Source organism: Symphalangus syndactylus, chromosome 8 (assembly GCF_028878055.3).
Source record: "Symphalangus syndactylus isolate Jambi chromosome 8, NHGRI_mSymSyn1-v2.1_pri, whole genome shotgun sequence".
In the NCBI taxonomy this organism is placed as follows: domain Eukaryota; kingdom Metazoa; phylum Chordata; class Mammalia; order Primates; family Hylobatidae; genus Symphalangus; species Symphalangus syndactylus.
The window spans coordinates 111787288-111810913 of NC_072430.2; the positions used below are offsets into that span (position 1 = coordinate 111787288).

The window sequence follows — 23626 nt, forward strand, 5'->3', positions numbered from 1 at the left end:
GCACCGCTTCTAAACTACTAGATCTGCAACCCTCTTTTGGCCAACTTCTTTAGACTCCTGTTTGGGCAAGGCCTAGCTGGTATTGGTCCTCAGTGTGATCCTTCTCTGGGCTCCCATGGGCAGCACAGCTCTGGCCCCATGGGACATGCCACGTGGCTGGTATTCTGACTCAGCCAACCCCGGTGGCCCTGTGAACACAGTGACAGACACTGGGAAGCCATTCACGAACCAGAATGAAGCACTCGCTGAAGTCTCAGTTGGACTGAAACAAGGTCTGCACATGGCTGGCAGGTGAAGCGAGGCAGAACCCCCATCCCTGCTGTTATTTACTTCAATGTTTGTACCTGGGGTCTGAGGGGCCCTCAAGGAAATACATGTTTTCTGTCTACTGATGGGGTTCAAATATGCACCCAGACAAGATGCCTCTGACAGACCAGGAAGGAAGGGAGAAGGGGAGGCAACTCGAGGCAGTTTGCAGGGAGGAAAGGTAAGCACCTGAAAAAGACCAGACCGTGAGGAAAAGACCCTGGAGTGTGGACCAGACTCAGTAACAGACCCTGAAAAGCTGAGGGAAGTTGGGGTTCTGACTCAAGCTGGTGGCAGATATTCGCGCACTCCCCACTCAGACACCTGACGTGGGTGCATCAGTGAGAGAAAGGATAGAGCGTGTGAGATGAAAGGGCTGGTCTTATTAAGCCCTACAATACCCTGGAGTCCAAGCACCCCGGCTGTGGGACCCCTGCTAAGTGAACATAATGCCGACGAAGAATAGCTCTCCTCTTTTTGACAAAGCCTGCCAAGGTGTCAAGGCTTGAGAAAGAGTGGTGGGTGCCACAACAGAGATCAGGTTCAGCCATCAAGGCCAGCAACAGTGCAGCAGCTCAGCCCAGAAGACTGGGCTGACATGCAGGCCTATGTTAGATGCCTCTTGGGAACTCTTAGGCATATCTTTCGGTGAAAGGGTGCGGGGGATGGAGGGGAAAGTTGGCAAACTTTTACAGAATTGGTGGGGATGTGAGTACCAAATACAATGGGACCTTGCTCATCTGCTGGTAAAGCTTGAGGATCATTTAGTTACACCAGAGTTCTGAATATTCTAGTCCCTTTTAAAGGGTGTCATGAGATGTCTGATCTACCAGGACCAGCCCTGCTATTCTGTTCTGTCCTAGTAATCAGAGGTCCCTAACCTCTGAACCATCAAGAACTTGAGCTTCCATGATTACAGAGAAGGGCTCTTTCTCCCATGTAGAGAACTAGGAAGTAGTTGGTGACCACTACGTCCACATGGGCTCCCTCACCCCATCACCAAGGTCCCCTGTGCTATCCATAGTCTTCCCTCACCCTGGCAAAGGTGATGCAAAGCCTTTACTCTACACACCCATCCAACCTGAGCCTTATCATCTAACATACTCACATGGGGTCTCATTGTACTCTATGCACCCCCAGTTCAAGAGGATGACAAGTGAACCTTACTGTAAATATCTTTTCATGTTTGTAATCCTCCCACACATGCCTCCGGTTTCCCCCCTGGCCCTCCAAGCTTACAGTCTGTTTCCTTCTGTGGTGAAGTTGGGCAAGTTCCGATGCTTGGGGTGCAGAGCCATGAATCATGAGTGAGAGGCTCTGGGAACACCAAGTCCACACTACTCTACTTACAAGTCCTAAACTGCCTAGTGGGATCCAATGCTGACCCCAGTGGAGTTCTTTACCCATGACTGGTGTCCTCAGGAATGTGTCTGTGGGAAGAAAAGTCTCGAATGCTGGGGAATGGAGCCATCAATAGCTTCTTTCCTATGTTGGAGTGCAAGAGAGCCCCTAAGGCTGGAGCACTCCCCAAGTAAGCAGGCAGAGACAGAGACCTGAGTCCTACTGCTGAGTCATTTAAATCTGCTTTACATCCGGTTTTCTCAGGGCATGGAAAGGACAGGGCTCCCAGTGGAGATATCATGTAGCTAGGGCCTAGAAGTATTTTTTCAGCACATGAAATTTAGAAAGAATTTGAATATTTGATGCTGGGGAGGTAGATTATGGAGTGAAATGGTCAGGGAAAGGAAACACTGAGTTCAAGTGCTTCTAAAGGACACTTAACTGATCCAAATATTTGTCAAGCTGAATCGCTACATCCACTCTCACCTGCCTGAAATCAATATGCTCAAGTCAAACACATTTGCCTGCATCTGAATGTGGAGAATGAACTTCTTAAAGCTGAACTGGCAGCTGGAAGGGGAGAGAGAAGAGCTGGACAGGGAGCCAGGACACCAGAGTTCTTTTCCACTGTGGTGGGACCTGGAAGAAGCTGTTGAATCTCTGTAGGGTTAGCTCTTAAATGCTGTGAGTCTTTGGAAAGCTGTGCGAATAACTGCTAAACACCCAGGACAGCTTATGCATTTTTTGAAAAAGGTAAGTACTTATCTGTTGGAACAAAAGCTCCTCTTTTTGTTTTAGCCTCGAATTCTCAGGCAGTGAATGCACTACCGTGCGCACAAGGCAAGGACATGGCTGAGCACGTTGTCTTCTTCACTTTATATGCAGCTTCCTTAACAGGTCTGTGCCAAGGTCTTTTCATTCTGAATCACTTGAGCTCTATTCAAAGAGGAGACAGATAAAAAAGTAACCGAGTATAGTGGCGCACACCTGTAGTCCCAGCTACTCGGGAGGCTGAGGTGGAAGGATCACTTGAGCCCGGGAGAGATTGAGTTTGCAGTGAGCTGTGATAGTGCCACTGCACTCCAGCCTGGACAATAGAGTGAGACCCCAATTCTAAGAGAGAGAGAGGTTGGGAGGAGGGAGAGAGGAAGGGAGAGAACTTTGGGACTTTGATTTATCCTTGTTTTCTACCAGATACTTGCAAAATGGGAGCCATCTGGTGCTAAAAGAAGGCCTGGTGTTTGCTGCCTTCTCTGGGGGGTGTTCAACAGGGGTATTACCACCTGTGTTAGGCCCCACCCTGCACACACACATACATATGTTCGGTTATGTGCTGGCTCCTTGTGAGTGAGTGAGTATCAGGAAGGACTGGGGATTCTGTGGCTTTCATTGGCCACAGATGAGTCTACACAGCTCCAGCAGTGGTGCATGCAGGAGAATCAGGTCCCCCGATTCCCGTCACCACAGCTGTGCAACCAAGAACACACTGTATCTTGTGGCCAGCCTTTTTCCTGTGGAGGAAAAGGTACTTCTGGGCCTGCACATGCCGTTTATGCCTTGGTCTAGGAAGGAGAATGTGGCAATGAAAAGTCACCACTTTGGCATATTCTGCCATCCTTGCTCTTCGGGGTCTTTATAGGGCAGTATATGCCAAAATATGGCATATTCACATTGCCATCCTTAATATGGTTGATTAATTGCAAAAATACCCTCAGCCTTTTGCCCCTTCCTGAGGCCACACCTTTGCAATGTGACTTTGCATTTGTACCCATCAATAAGTGGAGTCTATTTCCCCATCCCTTACATCTAAGCCTGCCTTGGAACTCACTTTGACCAACAGAATACGGTATAAGGGATGATGTGCCAGTTCTGAGCCTCAGCCTCAACAGGTTTTGGGCACTTCTGCCCTCTCTTTCTCAGACCCCATGATTACCCTGCAAACAAGCTCACACTACTGGATGACAGAGACATATGGCCCAGTCATCCTGTCACCATCACTGTTTGTCAAACAGCTGCCTGACATATGAATGAAGTCTTCCTAGACCAAGCAGCCCTCAGCCATCCTGCCAGCTGACCACAGATGCACGAGCAAGCCAAGCCAAAATCACCCAAACCTGGCCCAAGTCAGTAGAACTGACCCATAAGCTGGTGAGCAATAATAAATGCCTGTTGTTTTCAGTTACTGAGTTTTGGGGTGACTTGCTACACAGCAATACCTGACTGATACACTTACTCATGACAAGTTGGTATAATACTAGCTGTTGGGCATTCAGATACTTTATTTCACAGATTGACTGGACTCCTGCCATATATATAACCAGGACTGTTCCAGGCTCTGTGGATACAGTATCTCTGCTCTCCTAGAGTTTACATTCTAAAGGATGAAGATAAACCACAAATAAATAAATGAGCATGTAAATAATAACAATATCAGCATTAGTAAGCAACATACAGACCATTTAAAATATTATATGATAAAATAACCGTGCATTACTGGTCTGGTGGCCAGGGAAGCCACACTGAAGAAACATTTAGACAGATCTGAATGTCACTGTAGAGTGGGCCATGTAAAAATTGGAGAACAGCACTCCAAGCAGAGGGAATTGCAAATGCCAAGGCCTCAAGGTTGGACTATAGTGTCTGAAAAAACAGAAGACTGTGCCTAAAGCACAGTGAAAAAGGGGATGTGGGAAGGGAATGGAGAGAACAGGTAGGGCATTTAAGCCAACATAAAGAATTTGGAATTTATGCTAAATGCACTGAGCAAGCTATTATCACTTTTAAAATAGGAGAGTAACATATCTGATTAATGTTTAAACGGAGTCCTCTGGCTGATGGGCACAGAGTGGTTATTAAGAGGAAGACGTGGAGGAACTGAATCAGTTAGGAAGCTCCTATGATAATGCAGACTGAGCCAGGTTTATAAGCAATGGAGATTAAGAGATCAAATATGTTTTGGAGGAAGAAGTGACAGGACTTGGGATGAATTGGATGTGGGAGTCAAAGGAGAGAGAGGAATCAGGATAACCCCTAGATCATGGTCCAGTAACTGAATGAACTGAAATGCAAGAAACTCATAGATTAGGGGCTGGACATTCAAGTCTGTGATGCCCGTTAGGACAAGGGGCAGGCCTGGTGTTTTGGGAAGGGGTCAGCACTGGAGGAACAGGTTGGATGTCACTGGCATAAATCTTAGACTGGATGATGTCACTGGAGGACAGCAATTAGGAGTGACAAAAGCCTAGGACAAAGACCTGGACATTCCAACATTTATGGGTTGGGCAGTTGAGAATGATCCAGCAAAGGAGATGAAGAAGAAACTGCCAGTAAAGTGAGAGACAGATGTGGAGATCTCCAAGACCAAGAGAGGAGAATGGGCAAGAAGAAAGCACTGGTCCATTGTGCTAAATGCTCCTGGCAGATACGGGGGACAAGGACTTTGCTGCAATCATTGAATCTGGCAAACATTCAAATGCATTTTGCCTTCCTTAGGGCAATAATGAATCACAGAACCTAAAGTGGATTGTAAAGTTGTTATCTGGACTCTCTGTCCTACAGGCCTCTACTCTAGATAGCTGGGATTAGTTAATACCAACCCCTGCCCCGACTTAATCCTTGTTCCCATTGGTTCAGTTATTCCCCAAACTCCATGACTCTCTCTGCAGGCCCAGAAATATAATGACCCATCAGGTTCATCAATATCTAAATTCTCTGGAAACCATAAGCTCCCTAAGGGCAAAGATGGTGTCTGTCTTGTTCATGCTGTATCCCATCACCTAGGATATTACCTAGCCACAAATACATTCTTGACAAACACTGGGTACATGGAGCAATGTTGAATCCCATTTGCCTTCCTACCATCAGTGCTGGCCCCCATGTCTAGGCTGCCACTACCTTATCCCCTGTGGACAGATGTGAGGCATTTTTTTCAACATTCCCCAAACTCCAGTTTCTCTGGGTTGGGGTCCTATCTTGCTCTTCGGGGTCTTTATAGGGCAGTATGCTATGGCTAGGGCCAGATCCCTGGACTGCAGCTGACTTCTCAGCTGTAGATATCTCACTTGTGGGCTGGCGAGCTGCTCTTTGGTACCTGTGCCATCCCTACAGTTGGGACAAGCTTAACCTTCACTACATCCAATGGTCTCATCTCCCTCGATCTCACCTTTAAGATTTTTGTGTTTATTGTTGTGGAATCTCCTAATTGCTTTGTATTCAATTCACACATCTGCAGGGTCTGTATGGCTGGGTGATAGGAGGGGTTTGTGTCAACTTGACCCGAAATATCGTCTATGTAAAAGTCAAGTTTATAATACCTGGCAGTGGCATCAGGGAAGGTGCATGTGACTTTTTGACCCCTAAAAAGGCATTTCAGTTAGTCTGCAATGCTTACCAGGATGTTTGTGCATGAATCAGTATCAAATGTTTCACTTTCAGGATTTCATTTGAACCCTCTCTCAAAAGAGGGCATTTGGTAACCATTCCACAGGAATCTAAAACCACTCACTTGCTCATCTGAGTACAATTCTGTTTTCTGGGACATGGTCAGGTGTTACAAGGCAGAGCCCTGAAAATTTAACCTCATTTAACCTGAGCAAATATCATCCTTTAATCATAATAATGGGTTTTTTTTTTTTCAATTAAAGGCTTTGGTAATTATACTGAGCTTAACTTGGTAACAATTCTGCTACCACCTTCTACTGTAAGGATCTCATATTTGCTTGGCCTGTAAAAGGAAATTATCACAGAAGCAAAATCAGATTTTGGTTGAAGTCAAGAAACATATTAAATCTGATGCTTCACAGCTGAACACAAGCCTCTCCACCTCCAATGGACTCCTGACTGTGTGCGGACAGACACTTAATAAACGCTTTTGATGAAGGTCTCTCCGTCTTAAAATGAAATTAGATTGTTCTGACAGTATCTCCTCATCACTAAATTGCTGGTTGTTATCCAGCAGCCTGTGATCCTCTAGGTGTTTGCAAATTGACTGCTTAATGTTTTGCATTTCTGTATGTCCACTTTTTGAGGGTGAGCAGCCACCTGTATAAATTCTGATATAGGTGATGTGTTTGTCTTTTGGTGGTGGTCTTGGGCATTTCATTGACACACACACATACACACACACACACACATTTTTGTTTCAGAACAGTTTCCTAAGCTCCTCATTCATTCACTTTGTACATATTGATACCAAACCTATGGAAGGACATTAGGCTAATCCTTGGGGACACACTGATTAGACAGCAGATTCTTGTCCTTTTGGGGCTTAAAATCTAGTGATTGCAATTTCAGATAGTAGTTAGGACTATGGATAGAATAAATTGGCACCACAATGGAGACTAGATGGGGAGAACTCTCCATATAGAAACATTTTAAGCTGTGACCTGAAGAATAAAGGAGGGAGAAGTAGAGGTGGAAGGAAGTGACAAAAGCAAAGGCCCTGGGGTGAGAAAGAGCTTAATTTGTTCCAGGATCTAATGGAAGGCAAAGGGGAGTGGACATTGGGAGGAGGCTGAAACACGGGTGAAAGGTGGCCATATTATCAGATGCCTTGTAGGTAGGGTGAACATACATCCCAATTTGCCAAGAATAGTCCTGGTTTAGACCTTTGTCCTTGTACAATTATGGATAGGGCCTCCTCTCACTCTCAAAAGTGTCCTGGTTTGCACGATAAGTTATCTGGTCACCCTGCTTTAAAAGCATGTCAAAGAGCTGGGTTTTTATCCCATGTGAGATGGGAAATCATTGAAGGGTATGAGGCAGGGGTATGGCAGGACTAGATTTATGTTTTCAGATTGTTTCACCGTCAGTCTGAAGGGAGCCAGGTGTGGAAGTGGAGAGAGCTATAGGAAGGCTATTGTAGTGGCTCAGGGAAGAGCTGAAGGTCAACTGAGCGTCACATTTAAAAATAGATTACACTAAGCAACATTCTACCATCTTCTTTCTTTCAGGCTCCTGGTGCTGGTTCCAACAGAATAGACACGGAGATGCATGGCCTAACTCCCACCCCCTCTTCAGGACTGAGCCATGCAGCCCCCCATCTGCCAGAAGTGTTAGCTGTTGACGGCTCACAGCTGAGTCCCTCCCCAGGCATTGCTGAAAAGAGCCACCTTGCTCTAGGATGTGCCCCCACCCTGGGGGCAGCACACATTCCAAGTGATTAGTCCATAGTGTGGTACAAAGGTTGTACCCATCTTGCCTGAATTCAGGATCTCTTGGAAAAGCCACCCCAGCTCTGCAGCTCCTGGTGGGGTGCTGAGGCCTCTGCTGCAGCTGCATGGCAGTTTACTTTCCCCTCTGCCTAGTCCTGCTGCCTTCACTCCCCAACAGGTAGCGTTCCCCAGAGAACTCCCTGCCCCCAGTCACCTGTAAGCAAATCTCCACTGCAGTCTGTGGCCTGGGAAACCTGCTCTAGGATCCCAACGTGAACACAGCTTCTCATTGAAATGTTTCTGGGTGTTAATCTGTCCTGCCATCTTTACATCTAATCAAGAGGTAGAGCTTCCCCTGGTGTTTCTGCTGGGTACATAAAGGATCTTTTCCATTGTCTTTTATGTCCTTTGTAAATTGAATCACCTAATTTGTTTTGACCTGGATAATTTTCTCCGTTAATGCTTGTATTGGTTCACGACACTGGGTCTCTGTAAGCAGACACCCTTACCACTTTTTATTGCATCCCAAGTAGTTATTTCAGATATTGTAAAACAACAGTTCTCCTTTAAACACCTTGATTTTCTATTACCTAAATTTAGTTTCTTCTTTTGGTACTTGAATTATTTCCTTAGGGAATGTAAAGATCCCATAAATTCCTTTTTTATTTCTTTTATTCATGAGATTATTCCTAGTACTTCTAGATAGTAATTTGAAATTTATTGAAATAAATTACAATAGGACCCCATTCTTTATAGTTCATTATCACCAAGAATGCAATATATCATGGATTAAATCATGCTCTCCCCAAATGTAACTACAACCAACAAAAGACTGATGCAGGGCCATTAGAGGATAATAGGAAAGAGTTGGCAATCTTTTCAAAGTAGCGTGTTGAGTCTTCGCACCTTCACAGGCATAAGGGGAATGAATGTGCATGTAGGTGAGCGAGTAAGAACCAGGAAAGGGTGGGGGCGTTTCCACACACTTTAAGCACTGGGGCTTGCCCATGCATCTGGTGGGAAGTCTTTTGCCTGGTTTCCAGCCATCTAGCCACATGAAGTCGCCAGTCCCCACCTCTGCTAATAGTAAAGACGAAGTGGGAAGAGAGAAGGGGTGTCTACGTAGACTTATACTTTAATTCTCTCCATTCACTCATTCAACAAATATTTTTCAGTTCCTCCATAGTACCATGCCCAGGTGGCACCATGCAAGGTACAGAGCATCTCTGTACGCACTCTGACTCCTGACTTGAAATGTGCCTCTTGGTGCTGAATCCCATAACAGGGTAATAAAAATATTCCAATTTTTTTCCTTTTGATAACTTTTTTCATTAAAATTCAAATTTTCTTCTATTTCAGATCACCTGCTCTGAGCATGCCATCTACTGTGGAAATCTTCAATCTTTAATTAATTTTTCCTGTTGCAGGAAGATTAAGTCTAAAAGGGTATCTTCCTTAGTTGATGCAGAACTAAATAACACTGTCCTCAGTACTTCCAGTAACTTGCTTACACTCTTACTTCTAAAGCACTGAATGTATTATCTTATGTGCTTGTCACCCCCAGCTTATGTCATAGGAGAAAGTATACGGAGATCAGGTACAACTTCATTTCAACAACTTATGAGCTATTGGATCAGTCTCCTTATTAATCTCTCAGAGCCTCAATTTCCTTGTTTAAAATGGGGACAATACCTACCTTAAAGAATTTCTTGAGGATCAAAAGAAACCCTAGTAACAAAGCCTTGAACCATGTCTGACTTATAGTATATATTCTAACTGCAAGTTCTTTTCATGTTTTGTCCATGAATTCTTCATTCATTCATCCAACAACCAAGCATTCACTGATGCTCCAGTTGTGCAAGACACTGTTTTAGGCCTTGAGGATACAAACTGCACAAGCAGGACAATGTACGCGGTGTTATGCAGGGTCTGGTCCAGTGGGAGGAGAAGACAGTGACTGTGGCCCATGATGAGTGACAGAATGAAAAGTAATCAGGAAGATATGATAGGAAATACAGGGAGAACGGGAGAGTCTGCTTCATGTTGCATAATCAGAGGGCAGCTCTGGGCAGGCAAAATTTGAGCTGAGACCTAAGTGACAAGGAGTGAAGCCAATGGAACATCTGAAATAATAGTTTTCTGGAAAGAGAGCCTAGCTAGTGTGAGCCCTAAAGTAGTCAGAAAATGGGCTTGGAGGGTTTTATATGAGGAGTAGTGGGAAGTAGGCAGAGGCCTGGTCATTGTAGGTCATGTTGGCTACAGTGAAGAGTTTGTGTTTGATTCTCAGGGCAATGAAGAGCCTTTGGAGAATTTAAAGCAAAGTGGGGAGGGGGAACAAGAGCTGATCTACATTATTCTGAACAGCACCAGGAGGGATAGTACTGGATAATAAGAGTGGTAAAAAGAGACCATTTAGGAGGTTATGGCAATTGTCCAGGGTGGCCTGGCCTGCCACAGTAGCCACAGAGACGGTGAGAGGTGAGGAGGTGCCAGGTACCGTCATGGGAGACATAATGACATTCGATCAATGCTGAACTACATATATGACGGTGGTACCATGAGATGATAATGGAGCTGAAAAATTCCCATCACCTAGTGACCTCGTAGCTGCTGGAACATTGCAGGGCAATGCATACACACATGTATGTGGTGATACTGGTATACACAAACCTACTATGCTGCCAGTCCTATAGAAGTGTAGCACACAGGATTATGTACAGTACATAAGACTTGATAATGATAACAAACAACTATGTTACTGGTTTATGCATTTACCATACTATTATCGTTATTTTAGAGAGTACTCCCTCTACTTATTTAATAAATATAGTTAACTGTAAAACAGCCTCAGGCAGGTTGTTCAGGAGGTATTCTAAAGAAGGCATTGCTATCACAGGAGATGACAACTCCATGCATGTTATTGCCCCTGAAGACCTTTCAGTGGGATACGGTGTGGAGGTGGAAGACAGTGATACTGATGATCCTGACCCTGTGTAGGCCTGTGCTAATGTGTGCTTGTGTCTTAGTTTTTCACAAAAAAAGTTTAAAAATAAAAATACAAAAGAATAAAAAAGGTTATAGAATAAGGATATAAAGAAAGAAAATACTTTTGTACAGCTGTATAAGTGTTTGTGTTTTAAATTAAGCGTTATTACAAAGGAGCAATAGAGTTTTTACAAATTAAAAAGTTAATTAATGTTAAAAGTCACTGTAAGCAAGCTAAGGTTAATTTATTTTTGAAGAAAGAAATTTTAAAAATAAATTTAGTATAGCCTAAGGGTACAGTATTTATAAAGTCTACAGTAGTCTACAGTAATGTTCTAGGCCCTCATCTTCACTCACCACTCACTCACTGACTCACCCAGAGCAACTTCCAGTCCTGCAAGCTTCATTCACGGTATCTTTTAAAGGTATACCACTTTTTATCTTTTATACTGTATTTTTACTGTACCTTTTCCGTGTTTAAATACTCAAATACTTCCTGTTGTGTTACACTTGCCTACAGCATTCATTCAGTACTGTGACATGCCATACGGGTTGTAGCCAAGGAGCCATAGGCTGTATACCATATAGCCTAGGTGTGTAGTAGGCTACACCATCTAGGTTTATGTTAGTACACCCTATGATGTACACACAACTAAATTGTCTAACAGTGCATTTCTCAGAACATGTCTCCAGCATTAAGCAATGCATGACTGTATATATATCTTAGAGTAAGAGCCAGCAGGATTTAAAGCTGGACTGAATATAGGAGGGAGCTGAGGAAAGCAAGGGATCAAGAAGGATTCGTAGGATTTGACTTGAGCCATGGAACGATGGAGATGCCATTATACACTGAGATAGCGAACACTGGGAAGGTGCACATTAGAGGTCCAGCAGAGAATTCTAACAGAGACCAGTACAGAATAAAAACCAAGAAAGTGTGAAAATACAAAAGCCAAGAGAATGGTAAGCAATGAGGGTATGATTCACAATTTTTATAGCCACTGGACTTACTTCGCAAATATTCCATTATCAGCAAACAACTTTAAGCCCCGTCACCAAACTGGCAACCCCAAAAGTCATTTTGGTACTCACGTCTCAAATATGTCAGTGTTATCGGGTTAAACTGTGTCCTCCTCTCCCCTCAGGTAAGATATCTTGAAGTTCTAACTCCCAGTACCTTAGAATGCACCCTTTTTGGAGATAGGGTCGTTACAGAGGTGATCAAAGGAAGATGAGGCTATCAGGGTGTGTCCTAATCTCCTATGATGGATGTCCTTAAGAAAAGAGGAAATTTGGACAGAGACACATACACAGGGAGAGAACCTGGTGTGAAAATGAAGGCAGAGATCAGAGTGATGGAGCAGTAGCCAAGGAAGTCAAAGATTGCCTGCAAACTACTAGAAGCCAGGAGAGAAGCACAGGACTGTCTCATCCTCACAACCCTCAGAAGGAACCAATCCTTCTGTCACCTTGATCTTAGACTTCTAGCCTCCAGAACTGTGATGATACATTCCAGTTGTTTAAGCTGCCCAGTCTGTGGAACTTTTGCTAGACAGCCCTGGCCAACTCCTACAGTCAGTGTGTCAGGAGGGCAACCACAGGTCTTCCAAAAGACAAAATTGCTTTCTGGGACAATGTTAGCCACTGTGGGCCATATCCATGGGCTTTATTCTTGGTATTTCAACATGGAACTTTGTTGCCAATGCTTGTAAACACTTGCAACAAAATTACACGGGGTGAGTACTGCTGGGGAGTGGTGGGTGATGCAGAAACCCCACATTTGCCAAGAAATGGAGAGATGACCTCAAGCCTCAGGGAATAAATGAAACAGAACATCTGAGGAAAGCAAAACCTGAGTACATGAGTTCAATACAGAAGCAGTGAGAAGAACCTTCCATAAAGGAAAACATTGCCTATGCAGCATTCAGCCCCAGGAAGTGGCCCTGGGGAAATGCAAGGTGAAGCTGCCCCACTCTGTTTGCCCAAATTAGTGATAACTTGTTTTGACAATGTACACATTTGGAAAGTCTCTTCTTTTACTCTACTCATTTCTGTTCCCACAAGGCACACGCTTGGTTTCTCTTTTTATCCTAAATTTATAAAATTCAAAAGAAAATATGACTTTTACTTTCAAAAATTTAGGAAGTATTCTTGAAGTATTCTAGTTAAGCTGGTTTTGATCATAAGGAACAGATACCCACAAATGTACTCAGTTTAAACTGGGGTTGGGGGTGGGGGCTATTATCAGGATTTATATGAGGTAGTAAGAGAGAGATTCTATTGAAACCAAGAACTTCAGTAGTAAAAATAGACCACGCTTATGTAGTGTGCTAGGGTTTTTTTTGTTTGTTTGGGGTGTGTGTGTGTGTGTGTGTGTGTGTGTGTGTGTGTGTGTGAGACAGAGAGAGAGAGAGAGAGACAGGGTTTCACTCTACTGCCCAGGCTGGAGTACAGTGACATGATCATGACTCACTGCAGCCTCCACCTCCTGGGCTCGAGCAATCCTCCTGACTCAGCTTCCCCAGTAGCTACAACCACAGGTGTATATCACTATGCTCAGCTAATTAAAAAAAAAATTTTCATAGAGATAGAGTCTCACCATGTTGCCCAGGCTGGTCTTGAACTCCTGGGCTCAAGTGACCCACCTCGGCCTCCCAAACTGCTGGGATTATAGGTGTGAACCACGGTGCACCAAGCTGAGCCAGATGTTTTTGTAAGGGCTTTATGTGTGTTAACTTGTTTGTTCCTCACCATATCCCTAAGAGGCAGACACTGTACTGATCCCCATTTTACAGATGAGGAAACTAAGGTTAAGTGCCTTTGCCCAAGGTTACACAGCTAGTAAGTGATGAGCCGGGATTTGAATCAATGGCTGGTGTCAAGGAACATTCCTTAAAATACGAGTCAGCTACCCCAGGGGAACCTGAATGGAACTGAAGTAGATTAGGGATTCTCCCTGTTGCCCTCCATCTTCCCACCCTTCTCCCTCTTCCTCTCTCCCTCCTTCCACATTTCTACCTTTCCTCCACCTCCCTCTGTCCCTCTCAACATTTCCGTTTCCCCTTTTGTGTGTGTCAGCTCTGTTCCGTTTTGGCCACTGACTTACTTTTTCTCTCTTTATGCTCCGTGTAGCTTCTACTTACTCCTAGCTTCTCAGCCTGGATATGGCCCACTGTGACTGTTCCAACCTCCCATTGCTCATTAGCTCATTGAGATTTCTTAGTACAGAATCCCAGTGGACAAAATCCTACTGGATCAGCCCATGAGGTACCCCCCACTCCAGTCCAATAGGGTATGGCTACATGTTGAGTTACAGGAACTAAAAATGAACAGCCCCCGACCATGCAGGGCCAGGCCCAGGACAGCTGCTGCGAGTGATGCCTGGTAAGCATAGGATCATCTTTGTTTTTGCAGAAAAACTATCTACTGATTAATTCTGTCACACATAAGCCTGCCAATCAAATCCCTACCCCTCTGTGGCCTATGCCCCCACACATGACGTCCCTGGTGTAACGATACTCACACATGCTGTGTGCCTCTGTGAGATGGTAATAGCGGATAGTGAGTGAATAAATGAGAATCTTGTCTGGCCCCTCCAAGAGAAGACAAATGGGCCTGTGTTACAAGGTATATCTGATCAATGGGGAACCCAGGCATCAGGAGGAGGCTAGGGACAGGGGACCACGCCATTGCATGGTGACACTCAGCAGACATCTGCCTCTCAAATAAACCAGAGTCCTCAATCTGTGTTGAGGGTAAAAGCTGGAACCTAGGAGAGAGACGCTGCCTGGGTAAAGAGACAGAAGGAACTCAGCCTAGGTCCAAGGGGGAGCTCATTCCACCTAGAAAGAGAAGCCTGATCTCTCTGGAAAAAAAGCAGAGATGTTGAGCTACAAGGAGGCAAGGCTCACAGAGCCAGATGAAAACATCCTGCTTAGAGCATGTGGAATGTCTCTGTTAGACTTCTGCAGTCACTGAACAATAAACTAGGCTCCTACAATATATATCTGCACTTGGTCACCTGAATATATAAAGGTGTTTAAAAAGCAAGTCTGCAAGCCATTTCTCTCTTTTTTTTTAACTGACTCTCTCCAAAAAAGTAACTAAATGACACATTACTATGTTTCCGCATAATCTCTTAACAGATTTGCGCAGATTTGTCACAGTCCTAGACAGGTGTTAGTATCTTTGTTTATCCCAGCCTTCCACACCTTGCAAGATCATTCAGCCTTCCTTCTAGAAATTTTATTCCCTTCTTTGACACACTGGATTGACTGAAAACAGGTTTTGCATATACTTCAAGAGAATAAAAATATTTTTTGCATTCAAAATAGAATCACCACAGGCACAGAGACAGTTAGACATTTAAACAAAGGGTACATCAAATCTTCTATTCTTCTAGCTAATCTATTTTCAGTACTGCCAGAAACACCTAACAAACTATAGTCTCACAAAATCAGAATCTGTGGTACTAGTATCATGTGGCGATGATTAACCTTGTCAACTTATTTTTTAAATAATCCTCATCGTTTATACCATTGTAGTAAAGGGTTCCCCTCTCCCATGCAGCAAGTCCAGAATGAAAGTGGGTTGTTGCCATGGCAACAGAATACAAGGCAGAGAACTCCAGAGAAGGGGGGTGGGTGCATCTCTACACTCAAGGCCATAGCTGCAAGAAAGCCCCAGGCTCCAGGATGGTGGCAGCAAAGAGAAGCAACCTGCCATGACATCACACTGCCAGATGGCCTGCTGTTGACATAGGGTTCCCCCCAACTAATTATTTGCATAAATCTGTATCATTCATTCAAAGAAAAATAAAGAATTCACTCAAGTATACATTGACATACTTATTAGACAGTTTTTCTCTTTGAACAACTTAGTATCAGAAACATTCCCCAAACACCAAGCACATAGTTGCCTTATACATGGAAGCTGTTTAAGAAGCATGTATTTCACGATATATTGGACCCCTTCCTGAACCAGGTATTGCTCAAGATCCAGAGCAGAGTTCTCTCTCTCCAAAGAGTTCACTGTTTAGTGGGTGGACAAGCATGTATAAAGATCCATAGAACCTTATATATCAGCTTAATGACAGACTTGCCCAGGGTATCACAGGGGTGAGAATTCAGGAGAGGAGACCACCACCCTGGAGAAATACACAGGAGGAGAGAAAGGAGACAACATATGTGTCACATGACCCCGAGGATGAATGAGGAGCTATTGATCCTCTATCGTTTGCTCTGTCTGCTTGCTTTGAGATTGTTGGTGGAGGAAACGGCACAAGCAAAGACCCAAAGGCAAAAAGTAGCGCAGCCTACGTAGGGGAAGCATATGCAGTTTGCTGGTGTTGAATACAAATCTGTAAGGCAGGGACTGGAGGGAGCTGAAGCTAGACACACAGGGAGCTAAGATGTTAACAGGACATGTAAGTCCCTCCATCTGGAGAGCTTGGACTATATTTTCTGGCCAATGGCGGCACCAATGTGATAAAGCCTGCTTTCTGGATAGACTCAACAGCAGTGGGGAGAGTTGCTTAACAGATAAGATTGGAGTCCAGAGGACCAGTCCCAAGACTGCTTCAAACATCCAGGCAAGAGACAGTAAGTGCCTGACTTACATGGAGGACTAGGGATGGAAGAGTGAGGAGACATTCTAGAAATATTTAGTGAGTAAAGTCACACAGCTTCTCAGCATGACTCACCTTCCCAAATTCCTAAGACTCAAATCTCCATCCACGTCTCCATACCAATTTCAACACTAAAGAAAACCTGGAGGGAGGAAGGATAAGATTTGCAGCAACTAAAGCTCCTTCAATAGTACATAGCTTATACCATATATTCATTGAGCCACTTAAAATGATCTGGGTCACTTTAAACCCTGTTGGCTAAGTTGATGAACAGGCAAAATATTTCTTTCTTGAATATAGTCCAGTATATTGTTTTCCATAATTAGTGGTCACTGGGGTCAGAAAAAGAATGGAGATTTTTAGAGAGATTCTGAACAATATGTCAATGCCAACTGAGAGTGGCAGGCACAACAAAACTGATAATACTTCATATTGAGATAGGATCATTCCTCTGTGGCTTTCCTAGTTTCACAGTGAATATTAATTTTTAGAGCATTCCTATGAAGTAGAAAAGTGGCAAAGCAAGTTGGCTCCATTTCAGTGTGTGGGGTGGGGGTGGTAAGATACTAGTGCAGAGAGAGATGAACTGACTCGTCAGAGGCAAGGCTAGTTGGAGGAAATCCAGAGGGCAGTTTGGGCTTCTTGGTTTCTTCTCCTGGTTTTATCATCTAAACCCATCCTAATGAAGTTACTGTCTTTAACTCAGCCTGTCCAGATCTCATCTAAAAAGAGGAAGCAAAGACCTGGGTAATTTTCCAGATAATTTCTTTAAAAAAAAAAAAGGAACCTCTCTTTCCTCCAAATTGTTTATAATTGATGCAATACAGGAAGTCTCACTGCTTGTTAATGAGTTCCCAAACTCAAATTTTGCTATTTAATTTCTTTTTGAAATCTGCGTTTGCCCGAAATATCTCAGTAATTCAAGTGGAAAAGGAAGTTTTGCCTAAATTATGAAAATGACCTCAATTTCCTTCTTTGCGTAGCTAAGGGAGAAGTGGGCAGAACATGGTATCTGAGCTGTAGGAATCAAACCCTTCCCCACAGCCTGGGGTACATGGATCCCCTCTTGGTGTTAGGGAAACCCCACACTCAAGTTCAACATTGTGATCCTGTTTTCCATCGTCAATCTGTAAGTCTTCATCCTTTACTCATTTGTATCTCCCAGGACTGCAACAGACACCACCTGCTTTGTTCCATTTACGCATTAGTAAAAACACAGGACTTATACTAATGATTGGAAGAAATGACTCATTTCAAGTTCTTGCTACAGGGTCAGTCTTGGACACAGTTTATTTTATATGTATATAAAATGGGTAAATTGAGCTAGCAGTGATGAAGCAAGGAAATGACTGCCCTGCCTGCTTTTTTGCCAAAGCACACGTCCCAGTTCTTTGTCTGACTCTAGTCCCTGTCATCTGCCAGGCTGCTTTTGTCTTTCCCTCATTCGGCCACTCTTCCCTTGCTCCTTTCTTCTTGTATCTCTCGGGATAGAGACACATGCCTCTGGACGGCTTCCATTCAGTGAGAACCTTGGATAACAAGGTGGTCCACAGGCAGCAGTTCAGCTGAAAAGCAGCAGCCCTATCCTGAAGCTATTTTGGAGGCAGACTATGAGTCGATAGCAGGACACCAACAGTTTGCCTCTTCACTGGGGCTCACAGACAAAAGCCTCAGATCTTGATGATGAACAGCAGCAGCTCCTTTGGGCAGGCATGTGGGCTGTCCTACTGTTCCCGGCAGTCAGAAGAGCCAAGAACAAAAGATGTCCGCCAGGCCGCCCTGGTACCCAGCCGGAGCACACTGGGTGTCTTGCACACTCACATCCACACACTGCCCGACTCCCTGAGGCAGACACCCCAGCATGGAGATTGCTCTCTTCTGGATTCACACATCTCCCAAAAGGAAGAGCCCCTTTCTGAGATAAAATCACTGCATTTTTACACCCTAAACAATTAGACAAGATTTCCCAAAATGTAAGAGCAGTTAGTAGTTAGTAGACTCCATCCAAGGCGGTGAAGGCAGGAGGAGAGAAAAGGAGGGAGGAGGGAGGAGGGAGAGGGTGGGGGAAGGAGAGCAGCAGCTTTGGAGTCTTTGTTTCTCTCCCATCTGGCTGAAAGCCAGAGGCGAAGATCGAAGAGACCTATCCTTTGTCCACTGATCTGACAGTCATCCCATGTTACCACTCGGCAAAATCAAAGTGAAATGCGTTCACACATTCACGTCCGTCGCTCAAAAGGTTGCTAAGAAATCTGTCTTCCTGTGCCTAATGGCAGCAGGATTTCTATGCAACAGTCCTGTTTTCAAGGTCATAATAAAATGAAGAGAGCTCCACTTTTTCCACTATAGTCCATCATTCTTAGCATGCTCCTGTCCTCCCAGGGACCCAAGCATGTGCTCTGTGACTTTAAGGGAAGAGAGAGTTCTTCCCAGCCTCTCTCTATCGAGTCCGGTTAGGCTGTAGCATGTAAAGTTCCAGGCCATAAATAATTCAAAAGGCATGAAGAAGATTTTCTTCATTCTCCATCTATCTCTGCACACAACATCCCTCCCTCCCTTTCTGGCTTATAACAAATGCTAATTTAATCAACTGGCAGTAGATTGTACTGGTTGCTGACTCATGCCAGACACAGCCCCTATGGACTAACAGAGCTATGCCATCTCATTTGGAAATGAACAATAAAGAAGTGTGGTCCTGAGCTGACCACCTTCCTGCATTTGTCCTTTGTTTCCTCATTTTTCTACCCTCCTCCCCTAAAAAAGGTTATTTACAAATGTATCCCCTGACATACACGCAAGCAATTTACATGGCAGACACACCGCCTGCAAGGGGCTGAGCTACATGCAAGCTATGTGGCCTCTCAACTGCCTCTAAGGACACATGGGACTTCCCTAGTGGTCCTGAAAGCCGTTCTCTAGAAAGACCCTGTGCATGTGGCAGGGAGAAGGGGAGAGCAGGCAGTGCCGAGGGTGGGAAGGGCGGGAGGCAGAGCCTTGTTATCCAAGCTGTGAAAGCGCGTGTGTCAGTGAGAAAGCATGTGTGTTCTGAAACCGACAGCACCGCATGGAAGCTGATTAAAAAGTGTAGGGGAGCAGCTCCCCCAGGAGAAGTCCTTTTCACCTTACCAAGCTGGGCGGGAGTGGGGACTCTCAGACCCCTGGGAACAGCTGAGAAAGGAGAGTGGGAGAAAGAACTTTCCCAAAGACAAGACAGTGGGTGCAGCAGGTAGAAGGGCAGTGGGTGGAGAGGATAGAACATAAAGAAATGCCTCCAAAAGAAAGGACCAAGAGATACGGAGATATTTCTGGGAAGCCTAGGGAGCCCCATGGCCTATTTCCTTTTCCTTCTGCTCTTTCACTGTAGCTATAAATATTTATCTTATGAAGAAGCATCCTCCCTCCCCACCCCGGAGGGATTTATTTAAAGCCCACACCATCACGATCATGCAAATATTTGCTGAGTGCTATTGTATAGGGTCCTCTGTGAGGACACAGAAGATCGTTTACCTTCTTACCTTCCACTTTTGGTGTGCCAAGCACCATGCTGCCCCTTATTTTGTTAGCTTTCTCCTTTTAGCACCCCCTCAGGTACACAGAGCTGGTAGCATGAGGCCCATTCTACAGAGAGCTGGAGCTCTGGGAAAGGGCTAGCGCATGGCACAGTCACGGCTGACACTACTTCCACCAGACACCCTGCTCCCTGGGGGTTTGCACACAGGAGGTCTAGCTGCTTAGACATTAGGTTATCACCTATTAAGCAAACGGAGCAGCAAAACATCAGAATTTCTGGAAGGGTCTGACCCATCTGGTCACCACACCCTGCCCACAGTGCTGACTATCCCTGCTATTCTTCTGGTCTTGAATTGTCAATGAACGCTTTTATGTGTAATTGTACACCTCCCCAGCCCACCACCACATTGGATTGCAGCTCCTCCTGGCCAGGAGCTGAGTCTGGGGAGCTTTTGTGTTCCCTGACAAGGCTAAGAGAGAAGGCTTGCAGAGAACAAATTCAAATTTTCTGGTTGATTGCAAGCACACTTTCAGTCTCTTAAAACGAGAAACCCTACCCCAGTCACCTTTATTTCCAAATCCTCACATTGAGGCTGGTGTCTGCCGTGGTCGTTCTCCCAGGATGGTAGCTTTGTCTGCATTCCTTTGGGTTATTTTTTGAGCGTGTGTGCATATGTGTGTGCACACATGTATGTGTCTCAGACTGCATTGTTACGTGCCCCTGTTTGAGGGTTTTTCTCTACGAGGCTCCCTGCTGACAAACAGGACACGCACAATGACAAAAGTGCTTTTTCTCTTAGACCAATGAGAATTCATAATCCACTTCCTACAGAAGCCCAGAAAGGGAACCAAACAAGCAGCCCTCTTCTCCCCCAGCATCCTGAGTCATGTCACAAATATTCTACACTCTTTTCTTCTAATTTATGGTCCTACAACTTCAAGGTCATTGGGAAGCTAGGAAAGAATTGGCCCCGCCTGGGGGAGGCTTTTGCACCCAGCACACAGCATTCTAACTGCCCCGCTTCACTGCCAAGAAGGGAAGGCGTGGTTCACTTTGTCCTTATTTGACCAGAGGCGAGGCATGGAATGCTGCCTCAGTGCCTGGGCTGTAAACTCCTGAGGTGGTCATAAATAGGCACTCGGCCTGGTATGGCTTCTTGGCTAAACATTTGCACAGTAACTCAAATGAGGCAGCAGACATGAGTCAGGAGGGAGAAATCAGCTCAAGAAGGGGTGGGGGCTGGAGCTTAGGCTTCTCAAGCCTTTGAGATGATGCTTTAGCCAGAGATACTTAGCTGAGCCTCCAGGGACAGACTGCGGGCCCTCCCCCATACACTGCACCACCTGCCAGAGACATTTGCAAAGCAGCTTGTAAGACCAGCTAAGTAAAGAGCTACTTGTCCATACTCCATGCATGAGGCCAAAAAGGACCTTGTGTGTTTCTGAAAGGGGCAATAAAAAGACATTAATTATTTTATCCAGATTGAACATTCACAGTTTCATCCAAGGTTATATACAAGCTGAGAACTTAAAACTCAGGGATGATATTGACCTTGCAAGGTTAAGTCTGGCGGAAATACAAAAAGATAATAGTTATTTCATTCCAGTGATCATTATTAAGTGCCCGGTGATCAGTGGATCACCAGATTTATCCTTGCTTCCCAGAGACAGGGTGCCAGTGGCTGGTGGCCAGAAGTTTTTAAGCCCACACACCATGTTTCCTATTCTCCGCTGGGGACAATGAAAGGGAGAGCCTCTCCCAGCTGCTACATGCCACCCTCTAAAGATCAGAAATAAAGTATGTGCTGAAGAAATGAATGGATTATTTCCTTTATTCATTCACAATAAAACACAGTGCTGCCCCGATATTGTGTTTCTCCATAGTAAGTCTGCCTCCCCCTGCTCCTGTTTAACAATTACGGTTTGCTAGGACTGCAAAGACCACAGATTGGGTGGCTTAAATAACCGAAATTTATTATCTCACAGTTCTGGAGGCTAGAAGCCCAAGATGAAGATGTCAGCAGGGGTGGTTTCTTCTAAGGGCGTCTCTCTTTGGCTTGTAGATGATCACCTTCCTGTGACATCTTCACAGGTCTTCCATCTTCACAGGTCTTCCCTCTGTGTCTGTTTACATCCTAACTTCTTCTTACAAGGACACCAGACATCATGGACATCACGGATTAGGGCCCACCCATATGAGCTCATTTCATTTTCCCTCTTTAAAGACCCTATTTCTAAATGCAACCACATCTTGAGGTGCAGGGAGTTAGGACTTTAACACATAACACAATTCATTCCATAACAACAATTATAATTTTTTGGTGTCACAGGGCCAAATAACTTAATCCCCTCCTCTCTGTGTCTGCATACACATTTTGGCAAATGCAAATAATGCCCCTGACACAGAAAGACACAGGATCTGCCCTTACCATGTCTGCCCACACCCTCTCTCCAAAAAAAGGCTCTATCAAATAATTCCATGGCGTTTCAGGTTTTAACAACAGAAAAAAAGGTCTTTTTCTTTAAGTATGAATTTTCTAGTCAGTCTTTCTACTGCTGAAGGAAAGGGGCAGTGACAATGCCTTGCCCTTTGTTCATTTATTCCTACCACCTGATTCGCTTGTTGTGGTATGAAGGCAGCTTCTGTCTGGCTGTCTCATTATCAACATCACATCTGAGCAGTTTATTTTGGTAATAGAATGAGGTTTCATTTATTTTGAACATAAACTGAGATTCAGCATTTGACCAGCCCAAGTTGTAGGAAAAACTCCAAGTGGCAGGGTTATACCTGGTTCTCTTCATCCTGCATCTTTCCTCCACCAGGTAACCCCAGATCCCATGAGGTGGCAGTGGCACCACTGCCCCAGCCCAGAGTCATTTCAAGGAGGAGCAGGTCGCTTCCTGATTCCCAAAGCATCTGCCTGTACCATTGAAAACTTATTCCTGCTCAGGTAAGTCCTAACTATCCATCCAGCCCCACACAGCCCTTTTCAAGAACGGGAATGCTGAGCTCATGGGATGAATTTTGGTCCCATAACTACAAAATAGTTAAATGAGTAAGCATCAAGAAAGAACACACCTGTGATATTTTTGATGCTTTAAAAACTCTCATTTAAAATTTCCTGGCCCTAAACCCAGGTTGAGTGTGTGTGTTTTGTTTTTTGAAATACCTCTCTGAGCCCAGCATGCTGGAGACATGACAAATTTGGTGTTTTGAACCATATGCCCGTTTGAATTTTAGAGATGCACATTGGTTAGGTTTTTAGAGCACCTTCTGGTAAATTAAGTCAGAGGTAGGTATCAATGCTGGTATATACTCAAGCAGACAAGAAAAATTAATTGCAAGAATGGCGCAGGAAAATACCTTCCATTTATCTTCTTCCTATTTCAAAATTCAAACCTACATTTCTAGAGATTTAAAGACATGACAATAAGGAAGTTTTAATTGGCCAAGATTTGAAGCCAAAGAGGCTAACCTCAAGGAATTAATATTATTTGTTTATCTACTACGTACGGGGTATACAGCTGTATACTGTCATAATTAGACATGTAAATCTCTATCCTCCAGGATCACATCATCAGAGTAAAGAGACCAAAGATGCTTGAAACTGTAACAATGGAAAGCAGGAAAACCTGATCAGTTCCAACTGGGCAGGATGGACATTCCGTGCCACTGGGGTTCAGAGTGGGAATGATCACTGCAGTGAAG

The 23626-nt window shown here is 44.5% G+C and overlaps 1 protein-coding gene and 1 long non-coding RNA gene across 5 annotated transcripts in view; one reads left to right on the top strand and one right to left on the bottom strand.

Moving 5' to 3' along the window:
* Positions 1–23626, bottom strand: part of KLF7 (KLF transcription factor 7) — a 473743-nt gene that overhangs the window by 164915 nt on the left and 285202 nt on the right. The window lies entirely within an intron of this gene.
* LOC129487244 (uncharacterized) lies at positions 2060–8196 on the top strand. The gene is made up of 3 exons (XR_008659268.1): positions 2060–2331; positions 2446–2544; positions 7599–8196. It is a non-coding gene; the product is annotated as an uncharacterized lncRNA (long non-coding RNA).